Source organism: Panicum virgatum, chromosome 3N (genome assembly GCF_016808335.1).
Source record: "Panicum virgatum strain AP13 chromosome 3N, P.virgatum_v5, whole genome shotgun sequence".
In the NCBI taxonomy this organism is placed as follows: domain Eukaryota; kingdom Viridiplantae; phylum Streptophyta; class Magnoliopsida; order Poales; family Poaceae; genus Panicum; species Panicum virgatum.
Genome location: NC_053147.1, coordinates 17,258,935 through 17,274,335, shown reverse-complemented (window position 1 = coordinate 17,274,335; position 15,401 = coordinate 17,258,935). Strand labels below are relative to the sequence as shown.

Below are 15,401 nucleotides of genomic sequence, written 5' to 3'. Positions count from 1 at the left end.
GACTGTTTTTGTTTGTTTCTTTGCATGTGTGGGTCAGCTTGCGTGATGCGAAGGTGACAGCCCTGTCAGGGGAACCTTTCTGCGCGGACATCTCTGGGGTTCTGTTGGAGCTTTGGACAGGTCCTGATCCAACTTGTTACTGTGCTCCGTAAACACAGTTTCAGAAGGAAAAAAATATATGGCTACTGTGACTCCAACGGAGAATTGAGGGCAATTCAAGGCAAAGGTAGGACAGGAAAAGCGAAACGTTGCTTGTAATGCTAGACAGCATCAGTAACGGAACATAGCGATGGTAACAATTTGCTCGCACAATATCCTAGCGAAGATGCTGCTATCTGTATCATTACAGGGCGATTAGAGTGAGTGCTCAGATGCCCCCGGCACGTACGGTGATGGTGCATCAACCTCTGGTTGGATGTTGGGCGGCCGACTCATGTCTATTGTCTAGCTAACCGAAGAGTGAGGTCAAAGCAAAGAGAAAAGGTTGCTTGTGCGGTACACCGTAAACGGACATATCAAGTATACTCCTCGTAACTGAACTAGAGATACACGGCCACCTGCTACCTCTCTTCCATTTACTGCCCGAGAGAAACGTTAGCGTGTGTTTAGTTGGTGAAAAAATTTGGGTTTTGGGACTGTAGCACATTTCGTTGTTATTTGACAAATAATGTTCAATCATGAACTAATTAGACTTAAAAAATTCATCTCGTGGTAATCAGTTAGACTGTGTAATTAATTATTTTTTCAACTGCATTTAATGTCTCATGCATGTGTCCGAAGATTTGATGTGACGGGTACTGTAGAATTTTTTTTGGAACTAAACACCCCCTTAGCAATCCCGGAGTATGTTTGCTCCCTTTTTGTCAAATGTCAACTACCCTGCACTAGGAAGTTTGAGGAGGATGGCGCATATGAACAAAGACGCTTGATTTGAAATTCGAAACTTTTCAAATGCTTATAGTGCCTGTTCCGCGGCGGCAGAATAAAATGATGCATCACACGACAACAACGAATAAAATGATGCATCACACGACAACAACGACGAAACCGGCGTTTAATTTGTTTTTTTTTGGTCCTTGATGAGACGGGCAGCCTTGAGTGCTGAACCCACTGATCCGGCCGGGTCAAATGCGGCCTCATATTCTAAGCATGTTTCTAGTCGGACATCCTTGGGCACAGCGTTGACTACTAGCAGTTTAATTAATAGCCAGGATTAGCGCATAGTAGTAAACTGCTACGGTGGATGTGGATGGGGGTGCTTCCGGCCCCGTTGATACCAGGGTCTTTCAGTCAACCACTACCACCGATTATAGATTATTGGCTGATTGCCTTTTTTCTTTTTTGATAATTCTGATCGCCTTATTAGTTCACCATTTGCGGACCATACCTGCCGGGAGATGAGCATCAGCTCGTTTCTAGGAGCTTGTCCGAGATTGCAGCACCCTGTTCAATGGCGGGGTACGAGTACTGCGCGGTGCGCACACAGTCGAGTGAGCCACCCCACAGCCTGCCCAGTGGCCTGACTCGCACCCGCCCGAGGACCGTACCATCTACTATCAGCCTTGTGATTGTGACCCTGACACCTCGTCCGTGCGCCGTGCATGGTCCAACCCCCCCTGTCAACGGGCACCTCCGGGGGCCCACCTGCAGAGGCACTTGTCGAGTAGTAAACTGCTGTGATGTGCCTGTCGATGCTTTGGATCTTAACTGCCGGGGGGGTTAGAGCAAATCGTCGTGGTCGCAGTACTTGCGTCGCTCGAAATGGGGAGGGACGGAAGGCGTCGAGGGCTCGAGGCCGACCCAAAATTGGGCCGGCCACAGAAACAGGAGTGCCCTCCTCTTCTCTCCCTGGATGATGATTTTTTTTTTGAAAAGATTCTCCCTGGATGATGATGCATGCACTGATGCACGCGTTGAACCGATACGGCACGGCACAAGCAGTACTAGCAGTTCGAGGCGGTGAAGTGAACAGTGAACTGACCAGAGACAGGGCCCTGTTTGGTTTAGGTTAGCACAAGTAGCACAAAAATTTTGACCAATAATTAAGGGTGCTAAATAAAGGTAATTTACAAAACTAACTCCACAGCCGTGTTCTACTTCGCGAGACGAACCTAATGAGGCCTTTGACCGCACGATTCGAGGATGGTTACTGTAGCATCACTGTAGCCAATCATCGATTAATTACTATCATTAGATTCGTCGTGAAAAGTTACACCCATCCGTGAAAAGGTTTTGCAAATAAACTTCGTTTAGTACTCCATGCATTAAAGATTTTTTTCTCGGGAAATATGTGCTAGTAGTACTACACATAAACCAAACAGGGCCCAGAGTGATCGTTCATTCAACTCCCGGTGTCCTTTTACCGTCCCAGCAACGAGTAGATCGATTCCTGTAGCCCTGTACTATTGATTGTACCAACCTTACCTAGACCTAGAGGGTCCTTGAAATCTTGCTTCTCTCTGTTCCTCCCTTAGGGCAAAGTCAATGTTAAAGGACCACACGGTCCATAAGGTGGGGGCCACAGTAAATATCAATAGTCTAAAAACATCACCACAATGCGCAAATGATTGGATATACAATAAGGTGGGCCCGTACGTTAATAAAATATCGCTTCCCCTCCGCCTCCTCTTTTTCCTTCGCGCGTGGGAAACTTACGTTCCCAAATCCTCCTGCAAACCCTATCCAGTCTGCCGCCGTCGCCCTCGATCTCTTCCACCCGGATCCGGCGATTGGCACTTGCCTCCCGCTCCCTAGCCATGGCGGGCTCAGATCGAGCCCAACGGATGACTTTGCGCGCGGCAGGTGGGCTTCTGGCCCCGGGATGCGAGGAGAACGAAGGCCGGGGTCCTGATGGGGCGAGACAAGATCCGGCGTCTCTCTGGGAGCCGCCACCCCCGGCAGCAGCTGGTGCTGGCGACGCTCACCTCCACCGATGACATCCGCTCCGGGGACGCCGTGTTGGGGCTCCGCTCGTACGAGGTCTCCCTCCTACGCCTCCTGGGCAAGATCTCCAACCACCACACCATCGACCTGAACGAGAGCAGGTAATATAATAATCTCCTATCTCCCTGCTCCTGGAATGATTTGGTTGGCTTCCGATGTGGTTGGTGTTGAGATTTGCTTGCTCGAGGCAAGTCCAGTGCAAGTACTAGTTCTATCTTTAGTAGGAAGATAAGAAGAACTAACGATGTAGTCAAAAGACTTGCGCTTTTTATTCATTAAAAAGTTCAATTTGACCTGAATACAAACGGGTAGAGTACAAGGTTGGAAACACTAATAAACTAGTAATGCTTAGAATCGACAAGAAACAAATCAACTTTAATTTTGCTCGGCACCATATTTTTGCCATATGTCGATCTCGAATCTCCCTATGTTTCTCTAGGACATCTGCAAATCCATAGATAGGTCCATGGTGAAGCCCTGCTGTTTGCGCAGAAAATGGCCCTTGTTCATACGTATTGTCATCAGGTATATCATAGGAGCCTCTCTCATCCTCAACTATCATGTTATGCAAAATTATACAAGTATACATAATATCAGCCAGTTCTTCCCTTTCCCAAAGACGTGCTGGGTGACGTATGATGGCCCAACGTTTTTGCAAAACCCTAAAAGCTCATTCCACATCTTTTCTTGCTGCTTCTTGGCGTTGTGCATACAATTTAGCCTTAGCAGTATGAGGTCTGTTGATTGTTTTGACAAATGCTGCCCACTCTGGATAAATACCATCTGCTAGGTAATATCCCATGTTATATTGTGTCCCATTGACTGTAAACTGAACAGCAGGTGCTCTTCCTTGTACTTCCTGAGTGAACAATGGTGACTGGTTGTGACATCCCGAAAATCTATCAAAATTAAATCACGCACTAAATTTTTTTTTCAAAACTTTTCATCGTTGAGCTCAAAATCCTCCTAAAACCCTGAACCCTAATTCCCGGAATCTTTCTCTGTTCCAAACGTCCGATTTCCAACCCCCCCGACCCCTTTCCTTGTGGCTTCGTCCTCGCGCGCATGCGACTGCTGAGCGTGGCCGACCGGGGCCGCGATCGCTGCCGGCGCACGCTCGCCCTCTCTCTCTCTTCCTCCTTTCCTTTCTCTTCTTTTCCTTTTTCCTTTTTTCCCCTCTCTTTCTTTTTCTCCCTCCTTCTCTCTCCCCTTTCTCCCTCCCTTCTCTGCCGCGCACCGCGCGCCCCCGAGCGCCGCTCAGGCCGCCACTGCCCTTGCCCACGCGCTGCAGTGCGCGCCCCCGGCCGACCCCACGGGCCTGCGGCCCACGCGCACTCCCCCGCGCCGCTCGCCGCTCCCTGCCCCGCATGCCCTGCTCCCTGCCCCGCGCACGCGCGCACCACCGCTGCCGCCCTCTGCCCTCGCCGCGCAAGCCGCTGTTGCGCGCACACGCGGCCGCGCACAGCTCCCGCCATCAACGCCGGCCGTACGCGCGCGCTGCTCCCCTGCCTTATCCACGCGCGCGCACGTGGCCCAGGCGCGCGCACGTGGCCCACGCGCCGCGCCGCGCCGCACGGCACAGCACCGCCGCCTTGGCGCTCGTGCACACGGCGAGCCCAGCTCGCAAGGCCGCTACGCGCCCCCTCCTCCACGTGCTCGATGACGTCCTTGACGCCCATGCCACCGCCCGCACGCCGCGTCACGACACGAGCGACCGGCCGAACGCCATTAAGGCCCGCCGTGCCGCTCGCCGATCGCCACCCACACCCCGACTGCTCCACCGCCATTCCTTGGCTATAAAGAGGCCCTCCGCGTCGCCCTTGAGCTCCACAAGCCGCTCAGCTCCCACGCGCCCCCTCCCGAGCCGCACAGCGCCGCCGCCGCTAGCGCCTCTGCCCGCTGCCGCCGGCCTTCGTGGCCAAGCCGCCTTGCGCCACCTCTGCCTAAGGTAAGGGGCGCAATAGAGCCTCCTCACCTCCCCCCTTGTTTCCCCCAGCTTCCGGTCGCCGCCGAGCCACGCAGGGGCACCACCACGACCATGGCCGCCCGCCGCCGTGGCCAAGCTTCCACGGGCCACCTCCACTGGCGCCGCGGCCGGGGATCGGCCCCACGGTTCTCCCTGCTCCTTTCCCCCTCCTCCCGTCCGCAATCGTGGCCCAGGGCCGCCGGCCAAACGCCGCCGACGCCCGCCCCCTCCATTCCTCTGTTTCCCGTGGAGGGAGGAAGAAGAAGATGTCATCTTTGCCAAAAAAAACCCCTCCCCTTCCCTCTATTCCTTAAAGAACCCCTCCACCCTTTATCCCGTTTTGCAAATTAAACCCTTCCATTTATTACATTCCAAAATAAAACCCTTCCCTCATATAAATGTATTTCTAAATAAACCCCTGACCCTTTTCAGAATGACCCAGATAAGTTCTAAAATACAAATTAAGCCCTTGCCATCTCAAAAATAGTTACAAACAAGTCCCTGGACCCTTATTTAACCCCTGAACCTTTATAGAGCTTATCATTTTATGTGCCAAACAACCTCCGATCGATCCGAAACTTTACCATGCCATTTCTAGCATAGCTTTGGCCATGTCATTAGGAAATCGCCCAAAAATATTACTCCTATCTCCATATCTCAATCGTTTCCGATTCGAGCTCAACGATAAAACTTTTATTTCTTTTTCTTGATTGTGTGCTTGTTTGTATACGTCGTAGATCACGGTGTGAACGAAGGAGAGCCCGTCGACGAGCAGTACTGCGAGCAAGCGAACGAGGACCAGTTCTGCGACCCCGAGCCCGAAGGACAGCACTTCGATCAGGAACCCCCGGAAGGATTTGAAGACTGCAAGTTCCATCCCATCCTTTGATGCATGTTTTGTCCTAGTTTTTATAAACACAACCTATTGGCCTGTTTTACAAAACTGCATATGTTTTGCCTGCTGAAAACACGGTTGGATAGCCACCCCTTGATTTGTTATAACCATTCCTTGACCACCTAGGTTAATGTCTGAATGCGTTTGGACGTTAATCGCTACTAGAATGCTTAGGACCTTAAACTCAATAAAATTCATTTTATAAAAGGAAAATGTGTGAGTGTGTGGGAAGGGAAAAATGTGAAATTTCGAAAGATGAGTTCAGACGGGATGGATGGCATTTCTGTGTGATTGCCGATTGGTGTGCTCGTGCCTATGTGGCAGAGTAGGGAAGGGAGATATCCATCTTGTCACAATTAAGGACCGAGTTGGTGTGTCATCTCACCTAACTCCACTATCGTGCAAACCACTTGACCGTTGAATGGGCAACGGCTTAGCATAAACCCCACTAGTTAGTCTGATAGCCATCAGGAGAGCTGAGAGCAACGGGTGATCAAGGAGAAGGGATTAGCTCTGTGTGACTTATGCCCCGGATAAAACCTATGTGATAGGTCAATGACCCCTTGGTGGATCCCGTGATGGCTAGTAAGGTCTAGCTAAGGTGGGTAATGGCTTTGTTGGGATCTGCACCGACACTAAGGTGATCGAGTTGCGGTACCCCGCTTGTGGGTAAAGTTGCACACCTCTGCAGAGTTAAGAATCTATTCGAATAGCCATGCCCACGGTACTGGGCGAGTTACAGTGTGGTCACGCAACTAGTGTTTATTCTGGGAAGGGATGGGTTGGCGTGAGTTGTTTTGGGAAAAGTGTCCGGCAGTTGTGCCATGTGCTACGGCGGATGAGGAGTCCGGTAGCAGCTTAAAACTCGGATCCTGTGTGGGTCAACACTACGTGTTACTCGGTGCAAGAAAAACTTACTTTGAAAATCCTTTCTTTTAAATGAACCCCTGCATAAAATATTGCTTTTCGCAAATTAAACCCTAGCCTTATCCTTGATTTACCATGTGCATTATATTCTGGTTATACCCCCTCCGTGGGTCTGGTTGGACTTGCTGAGTACGTTTGTACTCACCCCATTCTTAATTTTTACAGAGGAAGATCCAGACTTCGTTCCCGAAGACGTCGAGTAGAGGTTCCGTCCTGCACCCAACCTTGCCTGTAGATTAGGGTCATCTGCAGGAGTTTTTGCATGGTGCAATACTCTGACGACCCCCTTTTCGTAGTTAATATCGTTGTGTGGGTGTTAGTTGTTATCCTCGCGATAGTGGCGCTTCACTACCCACTTCCGCGTAGGGTTGTACGGTGATGTACCATCTGATGTAATAAAAGTGTTATCAGCCTCCTGGGACTGATATTGTATCACTTTTAAGTCTTCTCTTATGAGGGGACGCTTCAGGTGGTATCAGAGCCGTAGGTTGGCCGTAGGACGTGGCCCTAGGAGCGAAACCCATCTTCAGGCCCTTTTCACATTAGGATTTTTCCTTACTCAATCCTTTTTTCCACACAAACACTCACCATTGGTTCTTGCCCTATTCCAGATGGCTGACAATGGATGGAGTGGCTGAATCTGCCACGCAGAGCCCGGTCTTCCTAAGTTATTGATACTCAGCCTGGAACACGTCGGAGTGGTGGACCCACCAGAGTACGTCTACCGGGAGTACGACTCCAGGGGCACTCTTCGGTGCGACATTATGATCTTCGTGGGAAAGAGCACCCGCTACCCTGACGTGGACCCTTGGTTCATCTCCACCACTGGCTTTCGCTTCCCTGACACCTACCGAAATGCCGCCCGTAAAGCCCTGCGACGTCTGCGTGTGATCTACAAGCACAATCTTCAGCAGACTCCTATGGGATTTTTCCCGCCTACGGAAGGAAGAGGACGCACATGGATTGCCCGGATGAGAGGACTTGGGAGAGAAGAAGAGGACTTAGAAGATACAGTCTCCCACCTATCCATCTATCTCACCAGCCTGGATGAACTTTACCGCAAACAAGTGGCACAATTGAAGCAACAGATCCACAGGGCAGAAAAGGCAACCCAAGAACTGGAGGAGCAATGGACAAGAGCCGCACGCGCCGAGTATTCCCTAGCCGCTCTCCAAGCCCAAATGCAAGAATACGAGGTTCGCAGAGGAATAGGTGGGTGGATAGAGGAGGAAGAAGAAGAACCCGAAGAAACTCATTGGGATAAAGGTACTCAGACCGAAGATGATGTGATGGATCAGTGTCTTCCACCAAAGAAGCGCCCTATCCGGATTGAGGAAGAGTCCCCATGATAGGAGTAGCACTCCGAGCTAGAACCCTATCCTAATAAATGTGTATCCATGAAATCTATATTCCCCATGTTGCAGTAATAAATACCATCTGTCCCCTTTGTACCCAAATACTCGTGCAAAATTTGTTCACCCTATCTTTATTTTCAGATGGCTGAGGAAGGATGGACCCAGAGAAATTGCCAAGCTGCACCTGGCTTCCCCAACCTGTTGATCAACGCCCTGGAAAGCCTTGGCGTTACGGAACGCCCAAGGTACTACAGCAGAGAGTATGAGCACCATTGTACCCTCCGCTGCAGGGTGATCCTGGTCATCGCCAGTAGTGACCGCTACCCCGACATCCAGCCATGGCGAGTGACCGCTATAGGATTTAGGCACCAAGACACTTATCCCTTGGCCGTCAGAAAGTCACTCCGTTACCTGTGCCAGATTTTTGAAAGACACCTCGCTTCCACACCAATGAGATTCTTCCCTCCGGCCATCAGAACCCCAGTTTGGGAAGTATGCATGAGGAGTCTGGAATGGCGCCGCCACGAAGAAGACCCTCTGTACCAAGTGGCTACTTATCTAGCCTCCTTGGATCAGCTCTTTGACGAGCAAGCCAACATTCTGAGGGAGCAGACCCATCGAGCCGAGCAAGCAGAGCTCGCGGTAAGGCTGCAACAGATCCGAGCAGCCCAAGCCGAGGCAAGAGCCGCAGCTGCGGTCAGCAGCGAAGCAGTCGCTCAGGAAAGCCTCAGGCAAGCCCGACACTGGCGTATGCAAGAATGGACCAGAAGTGGGACACCAGTCCCGGCAATAGGAGAAGACCATATTCTCCTCGGGACGCCTGTCATAGGATGGGGACCACTCTTGGGAACCCCACAAGCCCCACCCGAGAACCCCGAAGGGCCTACTGCCGCCGTCGAAAGAGAAGCCACTGCGCAACCCAGGGAAAACGGAAACCTAGAGGACGGAGAGCAAGGACTACTCGCACACTCCGCCCCAGAAGAAGGTTCGCCCCGCGAGTAGAATGACCGACGCTATCCTAGTGTTGCACCCTCCCAAGCCCCCTTTGGCTTAAGTTGTACCCTTAAGTGTGAATCTGTACCCGAACGTGTAGTACGCGTTTTAGTCTGGTCCCCGTGTTGTACCCTCCCTTGCAGTAATAAAGTTGTTTGTGCTTATTGTTTGTTATGTTTGTGTGCTTGTTAGTTGGTGTGTTTTTCGGCAGAAGGTAAATTCTGCCTTTTCAAAAATACGAATTAAACAACTTAAACATCACTTAATCCCAATCTCACAAAAACTCTACCCAATGTACAGATGGCTTCCCGAAGCGTTATGAGGGCCTCCCGCATTCGGAACCCTGTAGTCACTGGTACGGGAGTGCAGCCTAATGGACAGAACCCCCCTCAGGAAGAACAGGAAGTGAGCCAGAACGAAGGAGGAAATCGAGAAGTGCCACTGCCACCACTAGGGCTGGAAAAATAGCTCGTGGCTCGTAGCTCGGCTCGGGCTCGGAACGGCTCGGCTCGGAGCAGCTCGCGAGCCTCAAACGAGCCGAGCCGAGCCAGATTTTTTGGCTCGCAAAAATAGCGAGCCGAGCCGAGCCGGCTCGTTCAGGCTCACGAGCCGGCTCGCGAGCTCGACCAAATACAGTTTAAGAATAATTTCACGATGATTGATGAATTAATTCTTCATCATTAGTGGTATAAATTAATATTTATACATATAACATAGCAATTTGTATGTACATAAGAAATATATGCCACATAATTATTGTTATCATTCAAAAAAAAGTAAATTAATTTATTTTGAGTTTAGTTCACATTGTTTAGTGTGGCTCGCGAGCCGGCTCGAGCCGGCTCGCGAGCCTCCACCGAGCCGAGCCGAGCCTGATTTTCTGGCTCGCAAAATAGCGAGCCGAGCCGAGCTCGGCTCGTTCACTTGCTGAGCCGAGCCGAGCTCAGCTCGGCTCGGCTCGTTTCCAGCCCTAGCCACCACCACCACCCCTCGGAGACCTAGCACAGATAATCCACAACCAAACCCTCATCCTAGAAACACTGGCCAATGCCCTCGTAAACAAGCGGCCTCAAGAGCATACCATGAATGACAAGCTGACAGCTTTTTTGAGGACCAAGCCGCCCACCCTTGTCGGATCTAGCAAGCCTTGGATGCAGATGACTGGCTACGTGTAATTCAGAGGAAGCTTGAGCCGTTCGAGTGCCAGGACCGAGACAAAGTCCTTCTGGCAGCCCACCAACTCACCGTGACTGCCTTAGCCTGGTGGGAAAATTACTGCGCTGCTGCCAAATATGCCTCCACCATCACTTGGAAGGAATTCGTGAAGGAGTTCCGCCGCTACCATATCCCCTCGGCCACCATGAAACGCAAGGCAGATGAGTTCCATGCACTGCAGCAAGGGAGTATGTCAGTAGAAGAGTACACCTACCAGTTCATGGAGCTGGCCCGATATGCACCAGAAGAAGTGAATGATGATGAGAAGAAGTAGGACATGTTCAAGAAAGGATTAAACCCAGAACTCCAGACCTTGCTTACTCCGCAGGTCTATCCAGACTTCAACACTCTGATGAACAAGGCCATTCTTACAGAATGGGCCAAAACTGAAGAAAGGAAGGATAACAAGCGCAAGTTTCTGGAAAGCAAGGCCCGCCAGCAGGACCGCTTCCAGAAACCAAGGAATTCCAGCTGTATGGCACCAAGATATCATGCCCCAATGCAGTATAGGACTCAGTCCCAGGTGACAGGGCCACATGCCCCTAACACACAGTTTAGGAGCCAGAACATCATGAAAGCCCCGCAGAGCAATGCCAGTCAAGTCACCACCAACAACAGCAATGCTAGGGTCTGTTTCAACTGCCGAGAGACAGGGCATTTCATTGCTAACTGCCTATATGCCAAGAACAAGCCTGCTACATCAGCCTTCTCCAATACAGTGAATGGACCAAGGCCAGTTCTGTCAGGTGCCAACCGAGTGCTCATCCGCAACAACATCAACACCAACAACAACAGTCAGCAGATGAGGCAGCCCCAGCAGTCATTTGGACGAGCCCGCATCAACCACATCAACACGCAGGAGGCTCAAGGAGCCCAGGGCGTAGTGCTCGGTGAGTACCTAGTCAGCTCAGCTCTTGCAACAGTACTATTTGATTCTGGAGCATCACACTCGTTCATATCCTCGAGTTTTGTGGAAAAGCACAATATACCTACAGTACTACTAAAAACACCCCTATTAACCCGGACGCCTGGAGGTGACATCAAGTGTCAACTAGGTTGTCTACGGGTAAGGATCAATTTAAGTGGGGTAGAATTTCTAGCAGACCTAGTAGTACTTAAGTCTAAGGGAATAGACGTGATCCTTGGAATGGACTGGCTAAGCCGACACAATGGTCTCATAGGTTGTACTGATAAAGTGGTACACCTAACAAACCCAGAAGGAGTACGAGTGACCTGCCATACTCGGGGAAGTGGATCTGACCCAATGGTGTTTAGCATGGAAGCCAAGTCCTTGGAAGAAGTCCCGGTAGTAAATGAATACCCGGATGTTTTCCCGGAAGAACTCCCTGGAATGGCACCAGATAGGGATATAGAGTTTGTCATCGACCTTGTCCCTGGAACCGCCCCTATAGCCAAGAGACGCTATAGGATGACAGCTTCTAAATTGGCGGAATTAAAGAAGCAGTTGGAAGAACTACAACGAATTGGCTTCATCAGACCAAGCTTGTCGCCTTGGGGAGCCCCAGTCCTATTTGTCAAGAAGAAGGACGGGAGTATGAGGTTGTGTGTAGATTACCGGGCGCTGAACGAAGTTACCATCAAGAGTAAGTACCCCCTCCCCAGGATTGATGACCTTTATGATTAGCTAAAAGGAGCCAAGTACTTCTCCAAAATTGATCTGAGGTCAGGGTATTTTTAGCTCAAGATTAGAGAAAGCGACATTTCAAAAATAGCTTTTGTCACCCGTTACGGGCAGTTTGAGTTTACCATAATGTCTTTTGGACTCACCAATGCACCTGCATATTTCATGAACCTCATGAACAAAGTGTTTATGAACGAGTTAGATAAGTTTGTCGTAGTCTTTATCGACGACATACTTATTTACTCCAAGAGTGTTCAGGAACACGAGCAACATCTGCGGGTAGTATTGGAAAAGTTGAGAGTACATAAACTATATGCCAAATTCAGCAAGTGTGAATTCTGGCTTGAGAAAGTAGTTTTTCTTGGACATATTCTAACCGCAGAAGGAGTAGCAGTGGACCCCGAGAAGGTCGAAGCAGTTTCCAACTGGCAGCAACCGACCAATGTTAGTGAAATCAGAAGTTTTCTTGGATTAGCTGGATATTATCGGAGATTCTTTGAAGGATTTTCCAAGATAGCCCGGCCCATGACAGAGATGCTCAAGAAGGAGAAGAAATTCACCTGGACAGAGTCATGTGAGAGGAGTTTTCAAGAATTGAAGAATAGGTTGACGACCGCCCCAGTGCTGACCCTACCGGACATTCATCGGGATTTTGTCATTTATTGTGATGCATCCCGACAAGGATTGGGTTGTGTACTGATGCAAGACGGGAAAGTTGTTGCATACGCTTCCCGCCAACTCAGGCCTCATGAGCAGAATTATCCAACCCATGATTTAGAATTTGCAGCCGTAGTGCATGCCCTTAAGATTTGGAGACATTATTTGATTGGAAATAAATGTGAGATTTATACCGACCATAAGAGTTTGAAGTATATCTTCACCCAACCGGATTTGAACTTAAGGCAAAGAGGATGGTTGGAATTGGTTAAGGACTATAATTTGGAAATTCATTACCACCCTGGCAAAGCTAATGTGGTAGCAGATGCCTTAAGCCGGAAATCTTATGGGCCCAAGGATGCCCATCTGCAGGAAGAAATGGCACGATTGAATGTGCACATTGTTCCTCGAGGTTCCATTCGCAAGATAAGCATTCAACCTACTCTGGAGGATAAAATTAAAAAGGCATAAAGTTCGGACAAGGACTTGATGGAAATCCGAACGCAGACTGGAGAAAATAAGGCACCGGATTTTTGAGTAGATGATAAGGGAACCTTGTGGTACAAGGATAGAATTTGTGTACCCAAAGAAGGGGGCTTCCGGCAAGTGATCATGGACGAGGCTCATAACTCAGCATATTCTATTCACCCAGGATCCACCAAGATGTATATGGATTTAAGACAAAAATATTGGTGGAATGGAATGAAGGCGGATATTGCACGATTTGTCGCCCACTGTGATACGTGTCAGAGGATCAAGACCGAACACCAGAAGCCAGCAGGATTGTTGCAACCCCTACACATCCCGGTTTGGAAATGGGATGAGATAGGAATGGACTTTGTGGTGGGATTGCCCAGAACATAGAAAGGACATGACTCCATATGGGTAATAGTGGACCGACTCACTAAAGCGGCTCATTTCATACCTATGCGGACAAATTACAGAGGAGAAAAGCTAGCCAAGCTTTATGTGGAAAATATAGTAAAATTGCATGGAGTACCTAGCATGATCGTTTCAGATAGAGGGACCCAATTTACCTCTAGGTTTTGGAAAAGTTTGCATAAAGCCATGGGCATTAAATTAGATTTCAGCTCCGCCTATCACCCGCAAACGGATGGCCAGACAGAAAGGGTGAATCAAATTATGGAGGATATGTTGAGAGCATGTGTTCTTACCTATGGCAAGGATTGGGAGTAGAGTTTGCCCTATGCAGAATTTTCATACAACAATGGTTACCAAGCAAGCTTGGGCATGTCACCATTCGAAGCTCTTTATGGAAGAAAATGCAGAACTCCTCTGATGTGGTCAGAAGTTGGAGAACGTGCCCTAGTCGGACCTGCACTCATAAAGGAAGCGGAAGAAAAGAGTTGCCGAGATTAGAGAAAAGCTGAAAGCAGCCCAGTCAAGGCAAAAGAGCTATGCGGACAAGAAAAGACAGGAAATAAGTTTCAACCCAGGAGGTTTCGTTTATCTCAAGGTTTCGCCCATTCGAGGGACCCGGAGATTTCAGGTACAAGGAAAGTTGGCCCCTCGGTACATTGGACCATACCGAGTCCTGAAGAAGGTCGGAGCAGTAGCATACCGTCTAGAGCTACCTGAAGAAATGTCGGATATACACCCAGTGTTTCACGTATCGCAATTAAGAAGATGTTTGAGGGTACCCGAGGCAGAACATGTGCCAGTAGAAACATTAGATCTGCAGCCAGACCTGCAATACCAGGAAATACCTGTCAAGAAGTACGGATTTGCAGAGTTCAGTGGAGCAGACACGGTGTAGAAGAAGCTACGTGGGAACGCGAAGACGCTCTGCAGAAGGAGTTTCCCCATCTGTTTAGGAGCTAGTCGAATCTCGAGGACGAGATTCATTTTAAGTGGGGTAAGTTTGTGACATCCCGAAAATCTATCAAAATTAAATCACGCGCTAAATTTTTTTGTTCAAAACTTTTCATCGTTGAGCTCAAAATCCACTTAAAACCCTGAACCCTAATTCCCGGAATCTTCCTCTGTTCCAAATGTCCGATTTCCAACCCCCCCGACCCCTTTCCCAGTGGCCTCGTCCGCGCGCGCACGCAACTGCTGAGCGTAGCCGACCGGGGCCACGATCGCCGCCGGCGCACGCTCGCCCTCTCTCTCTCTTCCTCCTTTCCTTTCTCTTCTTTTCCTTTTTCCTTTCCTTTTTTTCCTCTCTCTTTTCTTTTTCTCCCTCCTTCTCTCTCCCCTTTCTCCCTCCCTTCTCTGCCACGCACCGCGCACCCTCGAGCGCCGCTCAGGCTGCCGCTGCCCTTGCCCACACGCTGCAGTGCGCGCCCTTGGCCGACCCCACGGGCCTGCGGCCTACGCGCACGCCCCCGCGCGCTCGCCGCTCCTTGCCCCGCATGCCCTGCTCCCTGCCCCACACAAGCGCGCACCACCACTGTCGCCCTCTGCCCTCGCCGCGCAAGCCGCTCTTGCGCGCACGCGCTCGCAGCTCCGCTCAGCGCCGCTCGCGCGCACGCGGCCACGCACAGCTCCCGCCATCACCGCTGGCCGTACGCGCGCGCTGCTCCCCTGCCTTGTCCATGCACCGCATCGCGCCGCACGGCACAGCACCGCCGCCTTGGCGCTCGTGCACACGGCGAGCACAGCGCGCAAGGCCGCTACGCGCCCCCCTCCTCCACGTGCTCGACGATGTCCTCGACGCCCACGCCACCGCCCGCACGCCGCGTCACGACACGAGCGACCGGCCGAACGCCATTAAGGCCCGCCGTGCCGCTCGCCGGTCGCCACCCACACCCCGTCCGCTCCACCGCCATTCCTTGGCTATAAAGA

At 50.6% G+C, this 15,401-nt stretch overlaps 1 protein-coding gene across 2 annotated transcripts in view; it reads left to right on the top strand.

Moving 5' to 3' along the window:
* LOC120664723 (zinc finger protein BRUTUS-like) overlaps positions 1 to 15,401 on the top strand; it is a 48,373-nt gene that overhangs the window by 12,345 nt on the left and 20,627 nt on the right. The window contains exon 15 of one of the 2 annotated variants that reach the window (XM_039944029.1): positions 38 to 498. The exons of the other annotated variant lie outside the window; for it this stretch is intronic. The gene's annotated coding sequence lies outside the window, so the exon portion shown is untranslated. Of the gene's footprint in view, positions 1 to 37; positions 499 to 15,401 lie in introns of those variants that run through there. 2 annotated transcript variants of the gene reach the window in all.